Source organism: Oncorhynchus gorbuscha, linkage group LG12 (assembly GCF_021184085.1).
Source record: "Oncorhynchus gorbuscha isolate QuinsamMale2020 ecotype Even-year linkage group LG12, OgorEven_v1.0, whole genome shotgun sequence".
NCBI classification, from domain to species: Eukaryota; Metazoa; Chordata; class Actinopteri; order Salmoniformes; family Salmonidae; genus Oncorhynchus; species Oncorhynchus gorbuscha.
The window spans coordinates 46,618,091-46,630,468 of NC_060184.1; positions in this window are offsets into that span (position 1 = coordinate 46,618,091).

The following is a 12,378-nucleotide window of genomic DNA, read 5'->3' on the forward strand; positions in this document are numbered from 1 at the left end:
GCTTGCTCAGGAATGGCAGCAGGCAGGTGTGAGTGCATCTGTACGCACAGTGAGGCAAAGACTTTTGGAGGATGGTCTGGTGTCAGGCAGGGCAGCAAAGAAGAAGCCTCTTCCTTCCAGGAAAAACATCAGGGACAGACAAATATTCTGCAAAAGGTACAGGGATTGGACTGTTGAGGACTGGGGTAAAGTCATATTCTCTGATTGTTTGGGGCATCTGGAAAAAAGCTTGTCCGTAGAAGACAAGGTGAGCGCTACCATCAGTCCTGTGTCATGCCAACAGTAAAGCATCCTGAGACCATTCATGTGTGGGGTTGCTTCTCAGCCAAGGGAGGGGGCTCACTCACAATTTTGCCTAAGAACACAGCCATGAATAAAGAATGGTACCAACACATCCTCCGAGAGCAACTTTCCCAACCATCTAGGAACAGTTTGGTGATGAACAATGCCTTTTCCAGCATTACATTTACATTTACATTTAAGTCATTTAGCAGACGCTCTTATCCAGAGCGACTTACAAATTGGTGCAATCACCTTATGACATCCAGTGGGACAGTCACTTAACAATAGTGCATCTAAAACTTAGGGGGTGGGGTGAGAGGGATTACTTAACCTATCCTAGGTATTCCTTAAAGAGGTGGGGTTTCAGGTGTCTCCGGAAGGTGGTGATTGACTCCGCTGTCCTGGCGTCGTGAGGGAGTTTGTTCCACCATTGGGGGCCAGGGCAGCGAACAGTTTTGACTGGGCTGAGCGGGAGCTGTACTTCCTCAGTGGTAGGGAGGCGAGCAGGCCAGAGGTGGATGAACGCATGCCCTTGTTTGGGTGTAGGGCCTGATCAGAGCCTGGAGGTAAACAGCTCCGTAGGCAAGCACCATGGTCTTGTAGCGGATCGACTTCAACTGGAAGCCAGTGGAGAGAACGGAGGAGCGGGGTGACGTGAGAGAACTTGGGAAGGTTGAACACCAGACGGGCTGCGGCGTTCTGGATGAGTTGAAGGGGTTTAATGGCACAGGCAGGGAGCCCAGCCAACAGCGAGTTGCAGTAATCCAGACGGGAGATGACAAGTGCCTGGATTAGGACCTGCGCCGCTTCCTGTGTGAGGCAGGGTCGTACTCTGCGGATGTTGTAGAGCATGAACCTACAGGAACGGGCCACCGCCTTGATGTTAGTTGAGAACGACAGGGTGTTGTCCAGGATCACGCCAAGGTTCTTGGCGCTCTGGGAGGAGGACACAATGGAGTTGTCAACCGTGATGGCGAGAAAACAGTCCTTCCCCGGGAGGAAGAGCAGCTCCGTCTTGCCGAGGTTCAGCTTGATGGTGATCCGTCATCCACACTGATATGTCTGCCAGACATGCAGAGATGCGATTCGCCACCTGGTCATCAGAAGGGGGAAAGGAGAAGATTAATTGTGTGTCGTCTGCATAGCAATGATAAGAGAGACCATGTGAGGTTATGACAGAGCCAAGTGACTTGGTGTATAGCGAGAATAGGAGAGGGCCAAGAACAGAGCCCTGGGGGACACCAGTGGTGAGAGCGCGTGGTGAGGAGACAGATTCTTGGTAGGAGCGACCTGTCAGGTAGGACGCAATCCAAGCGTGGGCCGCGCCGGAGATGCCCAACTCGGAGAGGGTCTGATGGTTCACAGTATCGAAGGCAGCCGATAGATCTAGAAGGATGAGAGCAGAGGAGAGAGAGTTAGCTTTAGCAGTGCGGAGCGCCTCCGTGATACAGAGGAAGCAGTCTCAGTTGAATGACTAGTCTTGAAACCTGACTGATTTGGATCAAGAAGGTCATTCAGAGAGAGATAGCGGGAGAGCTGGCCAAGGACGGCACGTTCAAGAGTTTTGGAGAGAAAAGAAAGAAGGGATACTGGTCTGTAATTGTTGACATCGGAGGGATCGAGTGTAGGTTTTTTGTTTGAAGGGGTGCATCTCGCTCTGGAAGGGACGTAGCCAACGGTCAGGGATGAGTTGATGAGCGAGGTGAGGTAAGGGAGAAGGTCTCCGGAAATGGTCTGGAGAAGAGGGAGGGGATAGGGTCAAGCGGGCAGGTTGTTGGGCGAACCGGCCGTCACAAGACGCGAGATGGAGAGAGAGGGAGAAAGAGGTCAGAGCACAGGGTAGGGCAGTGTGAGCAGAACCAGCGGTGTCGTTTGACTTAGCAAACGAGGATCGGATGTCGTCGACCTTCTTTTCAAAATGGTTGACCATCTGCAGAGAGGGAGGAGGGGGGGAGGGGGCGGAGGATTCAGGAGGGAGGAGAAGGTGGCAAAGAGCTTCCTAGGGTTGGAGGCAGAAGCTTGGAGCGTGGTAGAAAGTGGCTTTTTGTAGAGAGGAGGGAGTGAAAGGATGCCAGGTCCGCAGGGAGGCGAGTTTTCCTCCATTTCCGCTATTGCCCGGAGCCCTGTTCTGTGAGCTCGCAATGAGTCATCGAGCCACGGAGCGGGAGGGGAGGACCGAGCCGGCCTGGAGGATAGGGGACATAGAGAGTCAAGGGATGCAGAGAGGGAGGAGAGGAGGGTTGAGGAGGCAGAATCAGGAGATAGGTGGGAGAAGGTTTGAGCGGAGGGAAGAGATGATAGGATGGAAGAGGAGAGAGTAGCGGGGAGAGAGAGCGAAGGTTGGGACGGCGCGATACCATCCGAGTAGGGGCAGTGTGGGAGGTGTTGGATGAGAGCGAGAGGGAAAAGGATACAAGGCAGTGGTCGGAGACTTGGAGGGGAGTTGCAATGAGGTTAGTGGAAGAACAGCATCTAGTAAAGATGAGGTCGAGCGTATTGCCTGCCTTGTGAGTAGGGGGAAGGTGAGAGGGTGAGGTCAAAAGAGGAGAGGAGTGGAAAGAAGGAGGCAGAGAGGAAAGAGTCAAGGTAGACGTGGGGAGGTTAAAGTCGCCCAGAACTGTGAGAGGTGAGCAAAGGAGCTTATCAAGGCATCAAGCTCATTGATGAACTCTCCGAGGGAACCTGGAGGGCGATAAATGATAAGGATGTTAGCTTGAAAGGGCTAGTAACTGTGACAGCATGGAATTCAAAGGAGGCGATAGACAGATGGGTAAGGGGAGAAAGAGAGAATGACCACTTGGGAGAGATGAGGATCCTGTGCCACCACCCCGCTGACCAGACGCTCTCGGGGTGTGCGAGAACACGTGGGCGGACGAAGAGAGAGCAGTAGGAGTAGCAGTGTTGTCTGTGGTGATCCATGTTTCCGGGAGGGCCAAGAAGTCGAGGGACTGGAGGGAGGCATGGGCTGAGATGAACTCTGCCTTGTTGACCGCAGATTGGCAGTTCCAGAGGCTACCGGAGACCTGGAACTCCACGTGGGTCGTGCGCGCTGGGACCACCAGAGTAGGGTGCCACGCGGTGAGGAGCGTTTGTATGGTCTGTGCAGAGAGGAGAGAACAGGGATAAACCGACACATGTTGACAGGCTACAGAAGAGGCTACGCTAATGCAAAGGAGATTGGAATGACAAGTGGACTAACGTCTCGAATGTTCAGAAAGTTAAGCAAGCAAGAATCTTATTGACTAAAATGATTAAAATGATACAGTACTGCTGACCAGGCCAGCTGGCAGTGGGTGCGTTGTTGAACAATCAAGTCGTTCCGTTGAGTGTAATAGTTTCTGCAGTGTTGCTATTCGGGGGCTAGCAGGCTAGCTAGCAGTGTTGTTTACGTTACGTTGCGTATTGGCTAGCGAACCTAGAAAATCGCTCTAGACTACACAATTATCTTTGATACAAAGACGGCTATGTAGCTAGCTAAGTAGCTAGCTTTAGTTGAGTTCTATACAGAAGACTCACGTTAAAACAAATAGCTGGCTAGCTAACCTCGACACTCTAAGACTACACACTCTAAACCTTGATACGATGATACGAAGACAGCAAAGACAGCTATGTAGCTAGCTAACACTACACTGATCAAGTCGCTCAGTTGAGTGTAACAGTTTCTCCAGTGCAGCTAATCAGTGGACGTTAGCTAGCTGGCTAGTGAAGACTACGTTGTACGGCGAAATGTAATGCAATTATCTTTGATACAAAGACGGCTATGTAGCTAGCTAAATGGATATAACCTGAAAAGTTATACGACCGGGTAGTTGAGTTCTATACAGAAGACGTTTGCATCAACACCTTCATGTAATTGTCAATAAAAACCTTTGACACTTATGAAATGCTTGTAATTATACTTCAGTATTCCATAGTAACATCTGACAAAAATATGTAAAGACACTGACGTAGCAAACTTTGTGGAAATTCATATTTGTTGTCATTCTTATGAAATGCAAAACTTTACTTCAGTCCCACTGACAGTTGTGGAAATTCATGTGTTACAAAATGTGTTCAAATGTTCGGAGGCGTAAAACATCCAAAGGTCAAAAAACGAATCTACCTAAAACAAACAATGCTCTATCTATCCTGTAAACCTTCCAGTCCACAGTGAGATGAGAAACTTCTTTCTGACCGCTATCTATCTTCGCCTCTCTCTCTGCCCAGCATCATTAGCATGTTGTAGTAAATCAAATCAAATTGTATTTGTCACATGTGCCGAATACAACAGTGAAATGCTTACTTACAAGCCCTTAACCAACAATGGAGTTTTAAGAAAAATACTTTTTTGTATTTTTTTTGTATTAAATAAAATAAGTAATAAAAGTAACAAATAATTAAAGAGCAATAGTAAAAAAACAATAGCGTGGCTACATACAGGGGGGACTGGAGTTAATGTACACAGAGTCAATGTGCTGGTTAGTCGAGGTAATTGAGGTGATTATGTACATGTTGGTAGAGTTATTAAAGTGACTATGCATAGATAATAACAGAGAGTAGCAGCAGCGTAAAGAAAGGGGGGGGGGCAGTGCAAGTAGTCTGGGTAGCAATTTGATTAGATGTCCAGGAGTCTCATGGCTTGGGGTTAGAAGCTGTTTAGAAGCCTCCTGGACCTAGACTTGGTGCTCCGGTACAGCTTGTCGTTCGGTAGCAGAGAGAACAGTCTATGACTAGGGTGGCTGGAGTCGGACTATTTTTAGGGCCTTCCTCTGACACTGCCTGGTATAGAGGTCCTGGATGGCAGGAAACTTGGCCCCAGTGATGTACTGGGCTGTACGCACTACCCCCTGAAAACCTTGTCAGGGGTCTGAAGAGGTGCATTCGTGACGTAAATAAACATTTCTCTTCTGACTCATCCTGTATTTTAGGGGTCTTCTAAACTGTGCTGTGGTTCTTGAACAAGTCAAGGGAGAGGAGAGGAACAACATCCCTATTATTTCTCTGCCTCACTGTTCTCAGTGGGAGCACATCAAGCACCGTCTCAATTGGTTGCTCAATGAGCCACACAGGTAATTACTACACTGGAGAGAGATGGGCCGGTCGGCGAGGCTCTTGGTAATTATGACGGAGGAAGGACATTTTTACCCCTAGGATTAAAGAGTAAACTTGGACTGATAAACTGGATGAAAACATTTGTTGCCACTTTTATCACAGTGGTAAATCATTTTAGGAGGATTGCTGTCTCCCAAGAAATAGTTCATGTTATTGGTATTTGCAATATGGCGGCTCAAGCATAATAATTCAGCACAATGATATACTTCCCTTCACCTTTTTTTTATAGATGAACTGAAATTGAAAATATTTCATCATCACAGTCCTGTGTAGAGAAGGGTTTAAAATGTCAGCATCAAAATAGATTCCTGCTCCTTGGCCATGGTTGTAATAATCACAGGGAAATAAAACCGGGATCAAATATCCAACAGTGTAAAAATATTACCCAGCAGTCAGTGTTTCAATACCGCTTTGGAGGTGTTTAGACAATACAAAAATGGAAGCAGTTGAGCCTGAGTTGAGTGGGCCATGGGGTTTTACTAAGTAAAACGCACTGCTTGTTGGGATCCACACATCTCTTTGTGATGCAATGCAATCCCAAGCTGCGTGGTGGAATTCTCACCCCAGGGGAAGCATTTTAAAGTATTGAGTCCTCTCCATGGAGATATTAGAATACAAAAAGTTGAGACTGTAATATTAGGAGAGGGGACAACTTTAGTTTTGACTCACTGTAGATATTTAATTGCTATAGTTGATTTTCATCATTATTTCTCATTTTTCCCTACTCTATTTAACTCTGTATCTGTCCATGCGAAATGTCAACATCATACATCAATCACTACAGTACTATGGTCAATAAAGATGTAATGCCAGGCATGGCTGCTTAGCCCACTCAAGTAGGAAAACTCCCTATGAACATAGCAGGCTTCTCTCGCTCTTCAAAGTCCGTCCAGAAGGGAGGTTCAGACAGATGTGGAGGTGATACAGAATGTGTGTCACTGAACACAACAGACATGATTGGCCCTCTAGCTCTGCCTTTTGTCCTTCAGTGGTATGTACTCCAGTGGAGTCTGGAGCCCCGGTCAAGCCTGTTAGCCTTGGCAGGCCAGGGTTATCACAGCCTGTCCATGGTCCCGTCACGTGTTGTCAGACCGAGGAGGAGGCCGCACGTAAAAGCCTCATGCAAAATGTATGTTCATGCGGCTGTTTCGGTGGGTGGTAAAATCAATATTGTGGACCTGATGCACAGAGATGACTGAGTGCTCTCTGACTGACAGTAAAAGCTGGGAGAGATTGAGGGGCTACATTTACTGCTCCCAAAATGGAGTGTAGGCGAGCTCCTCTAATAGTCTGCTCAACTTAAATTAGAATTTCATTGGGGATTATTTTGATAACAGTTTGGATTGTGGGGGGGGGGGGTTAAAAAATGATGCCATTAGAAAACAAAAGAGGAGGGAGGGAAAAATGAGAGCGCACAGCTTGTCCTTTAAAAAACATATTTCATTCTCAGCTTCCAGGCAGCTTCATTATGGGGTTATTAAGCGTTGCCTCACTCGCCTCTTCACTCACCCACTCCCCCAGATATCAAATGATTCTGAAAGAATGAAAAGACAATGTAGGGATGAGTAGGACATCATAGCCCCCTTTGTTGTACACTGCTTTCGCTTACATATGTGTTTGAAAGTGTGCCATATAGACCCATAGTGAATTTGGAGAGAGAAATGCGAGAATAGAAGGAGAGAAAGAATTCGGTGGGATGAAATAAACCCAAACAATGGGATTCGCTCTCCATTCTTCTGCCGACATCTTCCGTCTTTAATTATTCCCTTTGGTTGTCTGTGGGAGCGCGTAAGCACTTTTGCACAGCACAACATGCCCACCAGCACAACATTGTCAGCCCCAGTGATGTGGAGACTTCTGAGTAACACAGAGCCTCTTGTGATTAGTAATGCTCTTTAATACAACACAACACAGCAGCGAATATGATTTGGGGGGGGGAACTGATTTCAAAATTCATAGGCAAAGACAGTGTCAGAAATGTACGAGGGATGTATAATGTCAGTCACGAGCACCACTAATTGTGAGTTTCATACCACATAAACCGAAATGATGGCAAAATGCAAACATCAAAAATGTATGTTCCATTACACACGCAAACAATCCGTACATTATTTATTGCACAGCATTTGATATAACCTCAGCTGCTTCCTACAGGGATTCTTTGTGCCGTTTTAGTAGTTTCCTCCTGAATCGCATATGAGATATTTGTGGTCCAAGAACGATGTATGATGAATGAAGACCCTTGCCACTTATACACCTATCGTGCTCACTGACTAGCAACAGGTTCAGCAAAAGGCAGCAGCAGTAAGTGAAATTCCCTACCGGGACAATATATCATCAGAAGAAATGTCTGCATGCTACATGGTGCTTGAAGGGGGAAGAGGAACGGGTAGTGGAGAGGGCAAAGGGGTAGTGGAGAGGGCAGAGGGGTAGTGGAGAGGGCAGAGGGGTAGTGAAGAGGGCAGAGGGGTAGTGGAGAGGGCAAAGGGGTAGTGGAGAGGGCAGAGGGGTAGTGGAGAGGGCAGAGGGGTAGTGGAGAGGGCAGAGGGGTAGTGGAGAGGGCAGAGGGGTAGTGGAGAGGGAAAAGGGGTAGTGGAGAGGGCAAAGGGGTAGTGGAGAGGGCAGAGGGGTAGTGGAGAGGGAAAAGGGGTATTGGAGAGGGCAAAGGGGTAGTGGAGAGGGCAGAGGGGTAGTGGAGAGGGCAGAGGGGTAGTGGAGAGGGCAGAGGGGTAGTGGAGAGGGCAAAGGGGTAGTGGAGAGGGGTAGTGGAGAGGGCAAAGGGGTAGTGGAGAGGGCAAAGGGGTAGTGGAGAGGGCAGAGGGGTAGTGGAGAGGGCAAAGGGGTAGTGGAGAGGGCAGAGGGGTAGTGGAGAGGGCAGAGGGGTAGTGGAGAGGGCAGAGGGGTAGTGGAGAGGGCAGAGGGGTAGTGGAGAGGGAAAAGGGGTAGTGGAGAGGGCAGAGGGGTAGTGGAGAGGGCAGAGGGGTAGTGGAGAGGGCAGAGGGGTAGTGGAGAGGGAAAAGGGGTAGTGGAGAGGGCAAAGGGGTAGTGGAGAGGGCAGAGGGGTAGTGGAGAGGGAAAAGGGGTATTGGAGAGGGCAAAGGGGTAGTGGAGAGGGCAGAGGGGTAGTGGAGAGGGCAGAGGGGTAGTGGAGAGGGCAGAGGGGTAGTGGAGAGGGCAAAGGGGTAGTGGAGAGGGGTAGTGGAGAGGGCAAAGGGGTAGTGGAGAGGGCAAAGGGGTAGTGGAGAGGGCAGAGGGGTAGTGGAGAGGGCAAAGGGGTAGTGGAGAGGGCAGAGGCGTAGTGGAGAGGGCAGAGGGGTAGTGGAGAGGGCAAAGGGGTAGTGGAGAGGGCAGAGGGGTAGTGGAGAGGGCAGAGGGGTAGTGGAGAGGGCAGAGGGGTAGTGGAGAGGGCAGAGGGGTAGTGGAGAGGGAAAAGGGGTAGTGGAGAGGGCAGAGGGGTAGTGGAGAGGGCAGAGGGGTAGTGGAGAGGGAAAAGGGGTAGTGGAGAGGGCAAAGGGGTAGTGGAGAGGGCAGAGGGGTAGTGGAGAGGGAAAATGGGTAGTGGAGAGGGCAAAGGGGTAGTGGAGAGGGCAGAGGGGTAGTGGAGAGGGCAGAGGGGTAGTGGAGAGGGCAGAGGGGTAGTGGAGAGGGCAGAGGGGTAGTGGAGAGGGCAAAGGGGTAGTGGAGAGGGGTAGTGGAGAGGGCAAAGGGGTAGTGGAGAGGGCAGAGGGGTAGTGGAGAGGGCAAAGGGGTAGTGGAGAGGGCAGAGGGGTAGTGGAGAGGGCAAAGGGGTAGTGGAGAGGGTAGAGGGGTAGTGGAGAGGGCAGAGGGGTAGTGGAGAGGGCAAAGGGGTAGTGGAGAGGGCAAAGGGGTAGTGGAGAGGGGTAGTGGAGAGGGCAAAGGGGTAGTGGAGAGGGTAGAGGGGTAGTGGAGAGGGCAGAGGGGTAGTGGAGAGGGCAAAGGGGTAGGGGAGAGGGCAAAGGGGTAGTGGAGAGGGCAGAGGGGTAGTGGAGAGGGCAAAGGGGTAGTGGAGAGGGCAGACGGGTAGTGGAGAGGGCAAAGGGGTAGTGGAGAGGGCAGAGGGGTAGTGGAGAGGGCAAAGGGGTAGTGGAGAGGGCAAAGGGGTAGTGGAGAGGGCAGAGGAGAAGAGGGGGATGGGAGGAGGAGGGGAAGAGGGGGTTGGGAGGAGGAGCAGGCAGAGGAGAAGATGGGGTTGGGAGGAGGAGCAATCAGAGGAGAAGATGGGGTTGGGAGGAGGATTAGGCAGAGGGGAAGAGGGGGTTGGGAGGAGGAGCAGGCAGAGGAGAAGATGGGGTTGGGAGGAGGAGCAGTCAGAGGAGAAGATGGGGTTGGGAGGAGGATTAGGCAGAGGGGAAGATGAGGTTGGGAGGAGGAGCAGGCAGGGGGAAGAGGGGGTTTGGAGGAGGAGCAGGCAGAGGGGAAGATGGGGTTTGGAGGAGGAGCAGGCAGAGGAGAAGATGGGGTTTGGAGGAGGAGCAGGCAGAGGAGAAGATGGGGTTTGGAGGAGGAGCAGGCAGAGGAGAAGATGGGGTTTGGAGGAGGAGCAGGCAGAGGAGAAGATGGGGTTGGGAGGAGGATTAGGCAGAGGGGAAGATGAGGTTGGGAGGAGGAGCAGGCAGGGGGAAGAGGGGGTTGGGAGGAGGAGCAGACAGAGGGGAAGAGGGGGTTGGGAGGAGGAGCAGGCAGAGGAGAAGATGGGGTTTGGAGGAGGAGCAGGCAGAGGAGAAGATGGGGTTGGGAGGAGGAGCAGGCAGAGGATAAGAGGGGGTTGGGAGGAGGAGCAGGCAGAGGAGAAGATGGGGTTTGGAGGAGGAGCAGGCAGAGGAGAAGAGGGGGTTGGGAGGAGGAGCAGGCAGAGGGGAAGAGGGGTTGGTAGGAGGAGCAGGCAGAGGGGAAGAGGGGTTGGGAGGAGGAGCAGGCAGAGGGGAAGAGGGGTTGGGAGGAGGAGCAGGCAGGGAGGAAGAGGGGGTTGGGAGGAGGAGCAGGCAGAGGGGAAGAGGGGGTTGGGAGGAGGATTGGGCAGGGGGAAGAGGGGGGTGGGAGGAGCAGGCAGGGGGAAGAGGGGGTTGGGAGGAGGATTGGGCAGGGGGAAGAGGGGGTGGGAGGAGGAGCAGGCAGAGGGGAAAGCAGCAGATTGGTTGAATCATTTCTAATTTCATATGATGTGTCTTTTAACCATGTCCCTACAACTGCAAAATGAGAGTACCAGGGCTAATTTCACAGTGAGAGCTCATTGAACAAACCTCCATGGTCAGGGCAAAATGTGCTAGCCTACTTTGTCACTGTGAATTACAGTTATGTAATTCCATAAGGCTAGGAAGAGAGAAAGAGGGTGGAGAGGAGGAGAGTACAAGAGGAGAGGGGTGGGCGATGTGTTTGAACAAAGTCAGAAACCGTTGTTTTTCTCTCTACGCTCAGATCTAGTTAGTGATGCTCTCTTATGATCAGTGAGTAATGGATCTCCATCTGTGATGTGTCTGCGGTGAGCCCAGAGATGGCGCCCCAGGGACCCCAACACCACTCCCCAGAAATCATCTGACACTGATATAAGCCCCCCCCTGTCCCTGTCTCAGGCCTGAGACACCAAGCCTATTAATTAAGGCAATTAGGCCCCGGCCAGCAATTAGTAACCACAGATAGCTTTTAGCAGCCTAGTGGTCCAGGCTTCTCCTAATGGCCGTGGGGTTTGTTTCAACACCATATGCTGACAAATATCACCACAAGCTCTCTGGTTTCACAGACATGGAATTGGAGAGCCATGTTTAATAGTGACCTTAGTGTGATATGGCTGGGCTCGCTGGTGTTGTGACCCCCTGAGCCCTTATTGGAGTAGCACTTTGTTCTGTTGAGATGTTTCTGTTACTTTTGAAATGCCTGTGTTTAGTGTATGCCTGTCTGACCTCTGTAGGGAAAGGACATGTTAAGTGCACAGACTATTGATAAAAAGGTGTAAATGTGGGTTGAGTGTAAGCATTATTGATTAGTAGATACGTCTTTATTGATTTTGTGTTATTATTAAAGAGACGTTCCATAACTTTGGCGACTATGTAATGTCTTTTCTAAACCTCCCTCTTTTGGGCAGGATGTGTTGTTCCTACAGCACCAATTTGAGCACTGCCAGCTTGGCCCATGTGGGCCAGCCCCCTAGGAATTAGAGCTCCAGACAATGAGTTTTAGCCCCCCGCCATTTCAGTGACAGCTAGCAAGATGCACATTGACAAGTTTCACAGTGAAAGAAGAAGGCTGGCCCAGGCCTGCCCAGTATTTTACAATGAGGTTGCCGGGCGGGCCCAATGGCTCAGTGGCATAGCAGAGAGAGAGAGAGAGAGAGAGAGAGAGAGAGCAATGAAATACTACATCTGCACATAATGACATAGTACAGAATTTTCGGGGACCCGTTTTGGCCCTTGAGCGCTACTTTCAGAACTACTGGCTAAAAAGTACACAAATGTCCCGGAAAGATTTTTACCGGAAAGGTGTATTGATAACAATGTTTTTGTATTGAACAAATATTGTATTCCAATAATAGCTACTCGTCCATTATGAAATAAATATACATTCCTTTGGAAAGTATTCAGCGCTGTTTCTGAAGACTACATACTTCAGCCGAATTGTCACGTTCTGTCCATCGTTCGTATGTGTTTTCCTTGTTTTAGTGTTGGTCAGGACGTGAGCTGGGTGGGCATTCTATGTTGTGTGTCTGGTTTGTCTATTTCTATGTTTGGCCTGATATGGTTCTCAATCAGAGGCAGGTGTTAGTCATTGTCTCTGATTGGGAACCATATTTAGGTAGCCTGTTTTGTGTTGGGTTTTGTGGGTGATTGTTCCTGTCTCTGTGTTTTCCACCAGATAGGGCTGTTTTTGGTTTTCCACGTTTATTGTTTTGTAGTGTTCATGTTTATCTGTTTTTATTAAACATGAGTCAATATAATCACGCTGTGTTTTGGTCCTCCTCTACTTCACCACCGGAAAACGCGGACAGAATCA